General features: G+C 42.6%; 2 long non-coding RNA genes across 7 annotated transcripts in view; both read right to left on the bottom strand.

Moving 5' to 3' along the window:
• Positions 1–2,798, bottom strand: part of LOC135320612 (uncharacterized) — a 54,566-nt gene extending 51,768 nt beyond the window's left edge. The window contains exon 1 of the long non-coding RNA XR_010379834.1: positions 2,670–2,798. This is a non-coding gene — a long non-coding RNA (uncharacterized LOC135320612). The remainder of the gene's footprint in view (positions 1–2,669) is intronic.
• A 278-nt stretch (positions 2,799–3,076) lies between these two features.
• The window catches only part of LOC135320610 (uncharacterized), a 66,610-nt gene continuing 56,440 nt past the window's right edge, over positions 3,077–13,246 (bottom strand). Inside the window, exons 7-10 of one of the 6 annotated variants that reach the window (XR_010379816.1) lie at positions 10,729–10,940; positions 9,951–10,038; positions 8,516–8,740; positions 3,077–3,466 (exon numbers count right to left, since the gene is read on the bottom strand). This is a non-coding gene — a long non-coding RNA (uncharacterized LOC135320610). The other 5 variants (XR_010379817.1, XR_010379818.1, XR_010379825.1 and 2 more) reach the window with 5 other exon arrangements.

Below are 13,246 nucleotides of genomic sequence, written 5' to 3'. Positions count from 1 at the left end.
CACCTGAAGCTAACAAAGCTAAAGGTGCTCACTTCCAAGAGTCCCTGTCACCACCCTTGTTCTAATTTTCTATTTGTAATTTTTTTCCTTTTTATTACATAGAAACTCCCAATTGCATAGCCTTCACCTGACTAGACATCAAGATGCAGCCCTTCAAAACCTGACCACAGAGATCATGATGGCAGCCCTTCTTGGTGAAACAATAAAATGAAAAGCCATTTCCACAAGACCTCTGTGTAAATCTACTAGGGAACTTCATCCTGGACTGAGGAAGAGGACTGGGTAGGAGGGGGCAAACTGGGACATAGAGAACTATGGGCTACCTGACCCACGATGGACTTTAGACTCAACCATCACCCTCCAGGAAATTTAAAATACACAGCTACATAGTGCTATGGGCAAGAATTTTTTTTTTTAAAACCCTGAATCCCTTGCAGGTCTTGTTTCTACTGAGACACAAATAGATTATGTGTATATTGTTTCACAAAAGCCTTAAAATATTATCACCCCAACTTGACACATCAAGAAACTGAGGTAGAGAGGTTTGTCACATTGTGCAAGATTAAAGTGAGGCCACGACAGACATCATATTTAAATCCAAGCCCCTGCTCCAGTGCTCACACTAGAAAGAGTGACATACTGCCCCTTTTCTGCCCTCTCCCTGCAATAAATCTCTGAAGAGTATTTTCTGTGCCACCTGGAATCACAATCACATCAATTTTCCACAAAGAACTATGTGACTACTTGCAGGAAGTAACAAAATCTAAAGTGTTGGGATGGAAGGAGAGATTTGCATTTTCTTTTTCTCAAAGGAAATATGGCTTTAAAAGAAACTGAAAAGCACTTATCTAGTCTAAGCCCTCATTGTGCAGAGAAAGAAACGGAGGGTCAGAAAAGATGAGGAAAGGGCCTTATTAACAAATATTGCCTCAGCACAGCACCAAGCCAGCCCTGGGCACTACTGGGGGAGGATCTGGGAGGACCAGGAGATTGAGTGTTAGAAAACGGAAAGAGAAGAAGCATACAAGGCCCTGTCTCTACACCACCATACCATGAAATTCCACCAAATTACCCAGTATGGGGGCAGCCAATAATAAGGTGGGGTAAACAGGTTACAGATACCTGGAAGTCTCAACCATAGTGGAAATTCCAACATTTACTATGTTTTTTTTCCCAGTTCAAGCATCAACTCAGTGGGCACTCTGTACCAGGGACTACACGAGGCCTGGAGTTCTCCCAAATACAGATCTCTATTACCACGTGTGCAAACCACATAAAGGCCACCAGAAGAAAAGCGCTCACAGATAACATGGAATTACTGAAACTGAAAGCAGCCAAAGAGCATATATAACTAGGAAAAATGGTGCTGCTACAAATGGACTCATCGACATAGAAAGCAAACTGTGCTTAGCAGGCAGGAAAGGGGAGATTAACAGATACACGTTAATAAATATAAAATAAATGACAAGGGCCTACTATATAGCACAGGGAACTATATTCAATTTCTTGTAATGAGTTCTACTAAAAACAATATAATACATATGTATATACATATGCATATGTTTATAACTGAATCTCTGCTGTACACCTGAAATTAACACTGTAAACTGACTACACTTCAATAAAAAATAAATTAAAAAAATAAGTAAAAATAAAAGCAACGCCATTAAGAAAAAAAAGAATACTGTAATCCCCTTAGCTGTAGGTGCTGGAGAATCCTGGTTGCAAGCACCAAGTCCACTGGATCACTCCAGCACTGGCTGTCACTCTTTCGGACCATTAGAGTGTCACTTGGCTTCACGGAGGTTACTTTTCTCTTCTGTGAAAGGCTACAGTAGCAACTAACGATGTATAGAATCTCATCATTCACAAGCCCAACAATTAGTGAGGACTTCCCATTCGCCAGGCTCTGGAGAGATGAAAAGATACAGTCCCAGATATATTCATGGGTAGAAGAAATTTATGCCATAAAGACATTAATTCTTCCTGTTTTGATACACAGATTCATTGCAATTCTGATTAGAATTCCTACCAGATATTTCATGGAATGTAACAAGTTATTTTATGGTCAGGAATAGGCATGAAACTTCTTTAGAAACACCACTGAGGAGGGGTGGGTATGTCACTCATTTTCACTGGTCTTTCTGATGTGATGAAAACGTTCTGGAATAATAATTGTTGCACCACTGTGAATATGCTAAAAGTTGCTGAATTGTACCATTTAAGTGGATGGACTTCATGGTGTGTGAACAATATCACAATAAAGCTGTTATATGAAAAATTATTTCTTGACAATTATTTTTCCCTCTATACTACTAGTCTGCCCCACGATTTAAGAAAAACAAAAAACCAAAACAAACCAAACTGTGCCAGGAGCTCTTTAGGACTGCAATGTCCCTGGGTCTCCAACGCCTCTGGTGGTGCTGTTCCTGTTAACGCACCCTAGCTGGGCTGGGCTAGTTAGGGACTGTAACTATCTTTTTAAAATCGACGGTTACACGTTTCACACTGGGAGTGGGAAGGAAGGAGCATGTCACAACCTCATGCCTTCAGCTCATTTTTAACTGAACCAAGCCCTGCTTTCAACACTGTAATCCCTGGCACTATAAAAACACGTGACATCAACAAGCACCGCCATCATAACACCTGAAAGTGTTCAAGGTACTTACCTGGGGCAGAAACACTGAGGGAGGAGACAGAAGCTCGCTCAGCACTGAGGATCCACTTTCCCGACTCCACCAGAAGCTGGGCTTTACAGCCGGAGGCTCTCAGCCCAGGGAGCAGCGCCCACGCCGCTGAGCTTGACCTCAGGGAGCAGGAAAGGAAGAGCAGGGCAGCCCCGGGGTCGCGGGGCAGGGAAAGCGGGCGGGGGGTTGGTGGAAACGCGGGCTGCAGCCCTGCTCGGAGGCCAGCCCCAGCCCCAGCCGCCTGCCCCCGTTCGGGTCCGCAGACCCCGCCCGCCCGGGACACAGCCCGCCCAGGGGCGGGGATGGGCCGGCGGCCCAGGAGAGGCAGCCCGGGAGGAGAGGACTCTCGGGCGGGAGAGGACTCGCGGGCGGGAGAGGGGAAGTGGACGCCAGCAACGGACTGAGGCGGGCCCGGCTGAGTGAGAGGCTGCAGGTGCACACCTGGCCATGGACAGGTGTGGCCGGGGCGCCGGGGTAGGTGGCGCGGGCAGAGGGGTCTGGCCAGAGCAATTCAGCTGAACACAGGCTGACTGGCGCCCTGGGGGGCTGTGACATGCCGACCGCCCTCCCGCAGCCGCCTGACCCCTTTCCCGGAAGCCCCCCTCCTTGCACTTCCACAGCCAGAGGCCCCGGCCCCGGGCAGGAGCTAAAGGCCTACCGGTCGACAGAGCTAAGAAGACTTTGGGGCCGATCCCCGGCTCGGTGCTGGAGCTTCCAACCCGCGGTCCAGCTGGCACCGACTGCCCATGCGCAGGAGGGCCAGCGATCCACTCTGGGTTCTGCGAGAGAAGGTGGGGCAGTGAGGGAGGAAGAAGATGGGAGGGGGAGGAGAGGAGGGGAAAAGTGGAGGGAGACAGATGGACCGGAAGAGCAGAGAAAAGGGATGGATCTGGAGAGGGGAGGGTCGTAGCAGAGATGGAGAGAAAAAGCTTTACCTCTGGGGGCACCCCGAAAGAGGCTGCAGTACTGACTCTGTACCATTCTGTTACCCTTCAAGGCCCGCAGCTCTTGTTTTACCTCTCTGATCCAGCCCTCCATCCGATGCTTCTGCAGAACCCCTATGGGTATCACACCCATTGCCCCCACGCGGAGCTGGGTTTTCTGTTGGTCTGGGAACCAAGCACCCGCAGGTGTTGTCGCTCATAACTACCTTGGGAAGAGTACCTATTCCCCTTTTACACGCTGGGAAACAGGCAGGCATGATCTCTGCCTTAGTTCCACTCTCCCAGGTGTTGGGCTGGCGGGGAGCGGGGTGGTACAAGATCAGAGCCCCAGACAGAGCAGACTGCCTGAGTGTTGGTGCACAGTCCCCATCCCTCCTGGGTAAACCACACCCCACCCTAGTGGAACCATCAAGGGCTCACAGTAGTTCCCTGGGTGTGGGAGAGCTATCCTCATGTAAAGGAAAAGCCCAGCTGGGCTAACAAGCTAAGTCACAAATCTAAGTGTGATAAGTGTCGGTTTACTGATCTAAATTCTGCTGGGCTAACTCGTAAATCTGAAGTTTAGTATCAGTTTACTGGGCTAACAAGCTAACTCATAAATCCAACCTCAACAGGTGTCAGTAACGTGATCTATTACAAGTTGATAAGCTCCAGTGTACTGATTCCTTGCTTTTTGTTGTTTGAGCCTTATTGGCTAATACCCCTTACTTGTAATTAACCCTTTAAAACCTCATGTGCATGTCTTGGAGTTGCTCAGAAGTTCGGAGCAGAAGCCCCTCTGAGCCCACCAGCATAATAAATCTGAGTACTCCAACCCTCCCAGTGGTGCTTGTTTCTTGGATGGCCTGTTGTTTCCATAACACTCAGTTCCAGTGCCCGGCTTGCTAGGTATATAGGAGTGCTACCAAATCCAAATTCATTCTCCTCAGTGCAGGACAGGCCAATAAGTTGGGAGACCAGGTGTTGGGGCAAGGAATAGCAAGTCTCTGTAGACCTAGATGGCAAACTAATGTCCTGGAAAACCATCTCCCCAAGTCAGAATTCAGGCTCCTTTCCTACGTGCTTGGTTGTTGCAATCTTCCTAGTGTAGGAATTCCTTGTTGTTAGAATCCTTTGTTCTTGCAGCTATCTGCCTGGGTCAAATCTCTGTAAACGCCCAACAAAACAAACGTTATTTTTTATTCTGTAATTTGTTATCATTTTATGAATGAAAAAGTGTTAAATATCCTTAAAGGTCAGAGCCTTCAGAATAGGCTCTTCTGTATATTTCAGGCTCTAAGCAACATTGTTTTACAAGCAAGAAGAAGACTAGGAGACAGAGCATAGGGTTAAAGTCAAAGTAACAGATCTAATATGGAGTCAGATTTGTTCTGTTCTATTACCCGGGCAGAAGCCACTTGAGGATTTAAATCCCTTTAAGTTAAAAATAACTAAAACTGTAAAGGAATTTACATACATAGTTGGGAATGTGCATACCATATCTGGGAAAGCATCCAAAGGATAGTAAACAGTGGCATCTCCAGGGAGGGCTGGAAGAAGAGAGGATGAGGGTAAACTTCTTTCACTTGTGTATTTTTGTGCTCTGTTTGAATTTTTTTTAACCATTTGCATGTATTTCTTTTTTAGTTAAAAAAAAAAATGTGTAATGGAGCAAAGGAGTAATTAGCTCAGCAAATACAGCAGCCATGGAATCACTGAGTCATCACTTTTGACTTAAGCCAGGAAGCATTTATTGATTCTCTCCAATGTGCCCAGTGCTGTTTTAAGACTTCTTTTACTATTATTATTTATTAATATTATTACTATTATTATTATTATTATTATTATTTTTATTTTATGAAATAATAACAAGGTATCCCCCACCCCTGCCCATGGCTGGTGGGAAACCAACTGAGTTTTTATTGAGTTGTTTTCCAAGGAGTAGAGATGAGTTATAAACTGAACACTTCTTCAGGGCAAAACAGGCGGAGTGGTTTTACAGCACTCCAGACAGCTATGAAGGGTTTTCAATAAAGGTGCCCAGAGGTTGAGAGAGAAAGCCTCCAGGGCCCTACAAAAAGCTGCCCAAACTGCCTTCTCCATGGCACTACTGAAGTAGGAAAGAACAAATCTGACTCCATATTTGATCTCTTCCTTTGACTTTAAGAAAACCACGTTAATACGCTCCGGTCTTTTCATGGGTTATGATGTCACAGAGGAGACGGACAGGTCAACAAGGGACCACTCTGCCGTGATCACTGAGCCGGGGAACGGGATGGGCGGCAAGATGTATGACGCAGCCATAGCAGTGCCCGTGCTTCTAGGCAGGTAACCAATGTCGCCTCGACAAGGTGTCAAATACTTGTGCCCACGTCCTAATCACCTGACGTGTATTAAAGAGAAATGGAAACCTGTAAAAGTCCAATACCCTTGGTGGGTACACCGTCCAAAGAGCAAAGTCACAGTTTGACAACTGGCCATCCCGGCTCCCTGGGATTCATTCTTGGAGAACCTTAGAAACCACTCCTCTGTCCTTAAGAAGTGCTGCATATTTGTCCTATCTTTGGCTCAGGGATGGAGCATGTTCAAATGAACTTTAATGTCTGCACAGATTTGACTGTCTTTCTCCAGTTTCACGTGTCCATTCTAAAGAGGCCTGAGCTAAGTCCATCCTCCGTAAGATCTATTCCCTCCAGTGACTACTCATTGAGCCTGCAATTAAAAGCCAACTGAACAAGACTGTCTGTCCTCAGCTAAAAAGTTCACCCACCCTTCACTGCTTTCTTAATCTCCTCTCCTGGCTAATTGCAACAGACTAACACCTCCCTCTACCAAGCTCCCCAACTACGTCAGTTTTTCTCCCCAAAGAGAAAGTAAGGTCCATAAATGAGGAGTCAACTCCATAGTCACCTCTGAATTCCTAGCATATAGTAATGTTAATAAATAGAACTATGATTATGGCTTCTTTCCTTTAAAACATTTCCAGTTATTTGAATGAGACCTTGGAAGAGAGGTGTTTGCCGTCCAGTATCTTGATCCACAAGACTCTGGAGGCCTTTTTCGGAATGACTGCTCACTGATTCATTCAAACCACAGCTTCTCATTCCAGGAGTAGCTGTGCTTCTCTGCCAGGAGTTTGTGGTCACTCTCATGCCAGAAGAGCTTTAAACTATATCCTTACTTTGGATTTGTAATTTTTCCCCTCTTCCAACAAAATTGACTTTCCTTACTGTCTTGCCTTGAGGAATTTTTTTTCCTAGTTCACCCTTTAGTAAACCATGCTTCTCGGAATGGGCTTGGCCTTACATATGATCAGTCATCCAACTCCCAGTGTGAGAGGCTTCGAGCTCACCTGCTGCCCTACTGTCAAGGCAACTGAAACTCAGTACAGGAGCCAACAGGCACCCCAGGGCTTCTAAGGCTCATGTAACACCCAGAATCCCTGCTTTCTGGTTTGTCTTGGCTTCTGAGGATTTCCCCTCACTTTCTTGACAATTAGCTGTGCAGCTTGAAAGATGAGGAAGGAAGGTTTTATTTCTTAATCCGCATTTTAAGAAACTTGTGTAATGAAGGTTTTCATAACTTTCTACAACCCTCCATTGCCAAAACAGAAAACACACTAGATATTTTCTATGTTTAGCTATCATGTGTATTTTTCCTTTTGTTTCCTTAACTGCAAACAGACATCTTTTAATTAAAAAAAATTAAGGCCCCAAATAGGAAAGAGAAAGGGCATACAAAATTAAAGGGCAAAGACAGAAAAATAATAAGTACTCTACAAGGTTAATATAATACTTACTCTATGGATCAGATCAGCAATTCTCAGTAACAGCTAATTGAAATATGACCATGAGGTAAAAGGTCTCTCTTGTCAGGATATGGCTAATAGAAATTAGAATTAAATCAACAAACTAAAATTCTAAGTCTGGCAAGGTACAGAAGGCTACCAGCAAAATGTGTCATCTTCTGGAAAGGAGGGAGGCTCAACAGCTCTTTACAGTGGAGCCTGAGCCCATGGGAGGTCGGTGAAGTGAGCTCTGTAAGTACCCAATTAGCAAAGTGGGTGATGAATAAAGAGACTTGAGCTTTGATGACAGAGATGATACTACTATTCACTTGTCCTGTAAAGTATGTCTTCACGTTCAGTGATCACTACCTCAGCGTCCTCAGGGATTAAGATTATAGGAAAATTCACAGCCTGGGCCCAGACCTCCTCTTTGAGCTCGTGACACTGCACTTAGATGTCTCAAGGGCAACTCCAACTCCACCTGCAAAGAGCTGACTTCACGGTGCTCCTCCCATATCCGTCCTGCCCAGGGCCCCTGGTCGGGGGGCAAGGTCTCTCGGCCTCTCCCAGCTCAGGCCCATCACTCACAGATGTGACTGGACCCCTCCTTCAGGGCCCAGATTTCCTCATTCACCGAGTCCCACCACCCACACCTGTCCTACCAGATACTCACTGGCACTCACTCAGCAATGACTCTGTGCTGGGTACCTTGCTGCACACTGTGCACATGTGATCTAACTGGATCTCCACAGCAGTCCTGGGAGGTCGGTACATCACTGCTTTTATTGATTAGAAAAATTGTTTCTCTTCCTTGAGTGCATCATCCAAAGTAACACGGCTACTGAGCCACAAAACTGGGACTGAAAACCACTTGAAAATTCTACACTCCTACACCTGGCAGCCACCCTAATCTGACTCATCACATCACCTCCTGCTGAGCCTTCTAAATGTTTCTAAGCATTCTACAAGACAAAAGTGATCTACGAGAGCACCCCACTCCCCTGCTTAAAATCTGTCAATGACTGTCCACTACCCTTAGGAGAAAGCCCCACCGGGCCTGAGCACAGTGCAATGGCCCGGCATCTGCGTTCCCTGCGCGGCCGCGCCGCCTCACCCACCACGCAGCTCTGCACTGGCTGTGTCCAGGACAGGGATGCTGACTCCGTACAACCCGGGGCTCGTCTCAATCGAACAATGATCACTTTCAGTGTGCACCTTCTTCACTGCTGACTCTCAGAAAAATGTTTTCTCAGGATGAATCAGTATCTTTTTCCTTACAACTTCCCGTCATTGATAATGAGCTCCACCCAAAAGAGAGAAGACTTAATTCTCAGTCTCCTTATCTGTAAAGTGAGAATAACAAGAAAATATGTGAGGTTTTAAGAGAAATAATATTCATGTGAGGCTGAGGGACAATTCCCAACATACAGTAAGCACTCAATATGTGCTTACTTATTATTAATAAGAATATAATGCATTCCAGCAACCATAACTCAATGTTTTATGGCTATGTCCAACAGACTACAGACACACTGTTGGACGAACCGCTTTGAGCAGATCAGCACAAGCATACTGGGAAAGGTAAGCGCTGACTCCGGTTACAGCTGCAGCCACCCAGCACTACGGGGCGGGGGCAGTTTCTCAGACTATTACATGTTGCTTGAGCATTTAATTGTCACTAATGAATAAAGACAGGTGTTCTTTAGTCAAAGCTCCTGAAACATAAATCTTCAAAGATTGATGCAAATTAGATTTCAAGTACAACACTCTCTCTAGAAATTATTTGATAATAGTCTTAGCTACTCTGCACATCAAAAGGACATGTTCTTAATGTATCTGACTACACCGAAAGTGTTGTTTAAAAGAAATTAAGATGAAGCCATCCTAAATAAGCTCTCAGTATCATCTTCACAAAGCCCCACCCAAGGGTCTCATTTCTCACTTCCACATAGGTGTTCAGGTAGCTTAACCTGGGTCTTGGTTTCTTATGACACGGGGGTGGGAAGAGTTGTGGATAGATTTATGTTGCAAATATAAACCTAGTGTAGTTGCTGCGTAGAAATCCTAGAAATAAACAAATTGATATATAGTCCTACCCTCAAGAAGCTCAGACTTTCCATTTACAACAGCATTAAAAATAAAATGAGAGATACATTTAACAAAAATTTACAAGATTTGTACATTGAATATTTTGAAGTATCACCAAAACATTTTAAAAGATCTACATATATGGAAGACATCTCATGTTGATGGAATGGTAGACAATATTGTTAAAAATGTTAAGACTCCCCAAAGTGAGTTACAAATTCAGTGGAATCCCTATCAAAATTCCAGCTGACTTCTTTGCAAAAATTGAAAAACTTATCCCAAAATTCATATGGAAGTGCAAGGGGCCCAGGACAGCCAAAGCAATCTTGAAGAAGCAGAGCAAAGTGGGAGGACTCACTTTAAAGGGTACTAAAAACCTATAGTACTAAGTCAGTATGGTACTGGCATAAGTTTGGATAAATAAATCTATGAGACACAATAAAATCCCAGGGGGAAAAAACTTACATTTACAGTCAGTTTTCCACAAGGCTGCCAACAACACTCCATGGAAAGAATAGTCTATTCAACAAATGGTGCAGGGAAAGCTGGGTATCTGCAGGCAAAAGAATGAATCTGGAATCTGGACCCCCATATTTTATATAACAAATAAAAATTAATTCAAAATGGATCAGAGACAGAAACGTAAAAACTAAACCTATAAACTTTCTAAAAGAAGACACAGTATAAATCTTTGAGGTCCTAGGATAGGCTTTGGTTTCCTAGATACAATACGAAGAGCACAAGTGATAGACGAAAAAAGCAGATAAACTGGACTTCATCAAAATTAAAACCTTTTTGTTACAGAGGACATCATCAAGAAAGGGAAATGACAGGGGAAGGGGGTATCTCAACTGATAGAGGGCGTGCTTAGCAAGAAATATAAAATAAATCAATACATCTAATTACCTCACCTGTAAAGAAATTGCTTTAATGTTTAAAAGAACTAAAGTGAAAGCACAATCTGCAGAATAGGAGAAAAATTTTACAAAGCATGTATCTAATAAGAGATTAGTATTCAGGATATAAAACAAATGCTTACACCTGAACAATACAAAGAAAATCGACCCAATTTTTAAATTTTCCAAGGATTTAAAAAAATACACAAATGGCCAATAAGCATATGAAAAGAAGCTCAGCATCACTAGCCAAATCAAAATGAAAATGAGATCTTATTTTACAACCACCAGGATGGTTATAATCAAAACATGCACAATAACAAGTGTTGTTCAGGAGGCAGAGATACCTCATATGCGGCCAGTGGAAAGGGACAATGGTGCAGCTTCTTTGGAGAAGTCTGTTGTTTCCTCAAAAGGTTAGAGTTATATGGCTCATCAATTTCACTCCTACATGTAGAGTCATCCCTTAGTATCCTCGGGGGGTTGGTTTCAGGAACCCCCCATCCTGGATTCCATAATCCAAGGATGTTCGAGTCCGTTTACAATCAGCCATCTGGATCTATGAAGTGGAAACTACAGATATGGCTGGCCAACTGTACAGCCAACAGAATGAAAACATATTCTCACAAAAACTTGCATATCAATATACATGGCAGTATCATTCAGAGTAGCCAAAGGTTACAAAAAATATCCATCCATCAATGAACGGATAAACAAAATTACCAAGAATAGGCCCACAAACTTTTGGTCATTGAATCTTTGACAAAGGAGGTGAGAACATAAAATGGAGTACAGACAGCCTCTTCAGAAAATGGTGTAGGGAAAACTGGACAGCTGCATGTAAATCAATGAAGTTAGACTAATCCCTCACAGCATACACAAAAATAAATTCAAAATGGCTTAAAGACTTAAACATGTAGACAAGACACTATAAACCTCTTAGAAGAAAACATAGGGAAAACATCTGGCATACATCTCAGCAATGTTCTCCTAGAGCAGTCTACTCAAGCAATAGAAATACAAGCAAAAATATACAAGTAGGATGTAATTAAACTTACAAGCTTTTTCACAGCAAAGGAAACAGTAAGCAAAACAAAAAGACAACCTATAGAATGGGAGAAAATATTTGCAATAAATGAGACTGACAAGGGCTTAATTCCCAGAATCTATAAACAGCTTTTACACTTCATAAGAAAGAAAAACAAACAACTCAATCCAAAAATGGGCAGAAGACCTAAAGAAACTTTTCTCCAATGAAGACATACAAATGGCCGATAGGCACATGAAAAAATGCTCAATATCGTTATCAGAGAAATGCAAATCAAAACTGCAATCAAATATCACATCTCGCCTGTCCGAATAGCCATCATTCAGAAGTTCACAAACAATAAATGCTGGAGAGGCTATGGAGAACAGGGAACCCTCCTACACTGTGGTGGGAATGCAGTTTGGTGGAGCCATTTTGGAAATCATTATAGAGGTTCCTCAAAAGACAAAAAAATTGACCTCCCATATGACCCAGCAATCCCACTCCTAGGCACATATCCAGAAGGAACCCTAATTCAAAAAGACACCTACACCCCAATGTTCACAGCAGCACTATTTACAATAGCAAGACATGGAAACAACCTAAATGTCCACTGACAGATGCCCGGATAAAGAGGTTGTAGTATATTTGTACAATAGACTACTATTCACCCATAAAAAAATAATAAAATAATGCCATTTGTAGCAACATGAATGGACCTGGAGAATGTCATTCTAAGTGAAGTAACCCAGAAAGAGAGAGAAAAATACCATATGAGATCGCTCAGATGTGGAATCTAAAAAAAAAACAAAAAATGAAAAAACAACCAAACAAAAAGATAAACTTATCTACAGAACAGAAACAGACACAGAGACATAGAAACCAAACTATGGTTACCAGAGGGGAGAGGGTGTGGGAAGGAATAAATTGGGAGTTCAAGATTTGCAGATAGTATGTATAGAGTAAACAGCAAGTTTATACTGTATAGCACAGGAGAATATATTTAGTATCTTATAGTAACTTATGTTGAAAAAGAATATGAAAATGAATACAGGTATGTTCCTATATAAATGAAGTGTTGTGCTGTACACAAGAAACTGATGCAACATTATAAACTGACTAGAATTCAATGAAAATATTTTTAAATACACAAAAAAAGAAAAAAGATATTATCAAATCAAAAGAATAAATTACTGATTGAGGCTACAACATGGATGGACCTTGAAAGTTTATACTAAAATAAACCAGACACAAAAGGGCAAATAGTGCCCTTTTAGGTGAACTGTCTCTAAGCGTTTATTGTACTATTCCAGTACATTTTCTGGAGGTTTGAAGTCTATCAAAATCAAAATAAAATGTATTATTCATTAAAAACATAAAATGATTCCTCACAGGAGGGCTTTAATTAATAAATGCATGTAAAGCTCCTGGAACAACAATTTGCATGTCCACAGAGAGTCACTGTTGTCACTGCCACTCAGAGGGTGGTGCCAGCGCTGTTGAGGGCTGACTCCACTCGCTCCCCTTCAGAGAGGAGTGAGGGCCTGGGCTCTGACAGGAAGGGTGACCATGAACATGGGTTAGACAGAGCCACTCCCCAGACTCTGCGTTACCCAGCTTTCTTATACAAACTGGTCCATCTAACATAAACACGCTACAGGGATGGATCTTACAACACATGGAATATAGCCAATGATTTACAATAATTATAAATGGAACATAAAAATAAAAATTGTGCAACTATTGTACACATGAAACTTATATCATATTGTAAATCAGCTATACCTTTATAAAAAATTAAAAAATAATTTAAAAATTTTATCACTTTAGTATTCAAT

Source organism: Camelus dromedarius, unplaced genomic scaffold (genome assembly GCF_036321535.1).
Source record: "Camelus dromedarius isolate mCamDro1 unplaced genomic scaffold, mCamDro1.pat HAP1_SCAFFOLD_140, whole genome shotgun sequence".
Classification (NCBI taxonomy): Eukaryota; Metazoa; Chordata; class Mammalia; order Artiodactyla; family Camelidae; genus Camelus; species Camelus dromedarius.
This window is presented reverse-complemented; position numbering and strand designations above follow the sequence as displayed.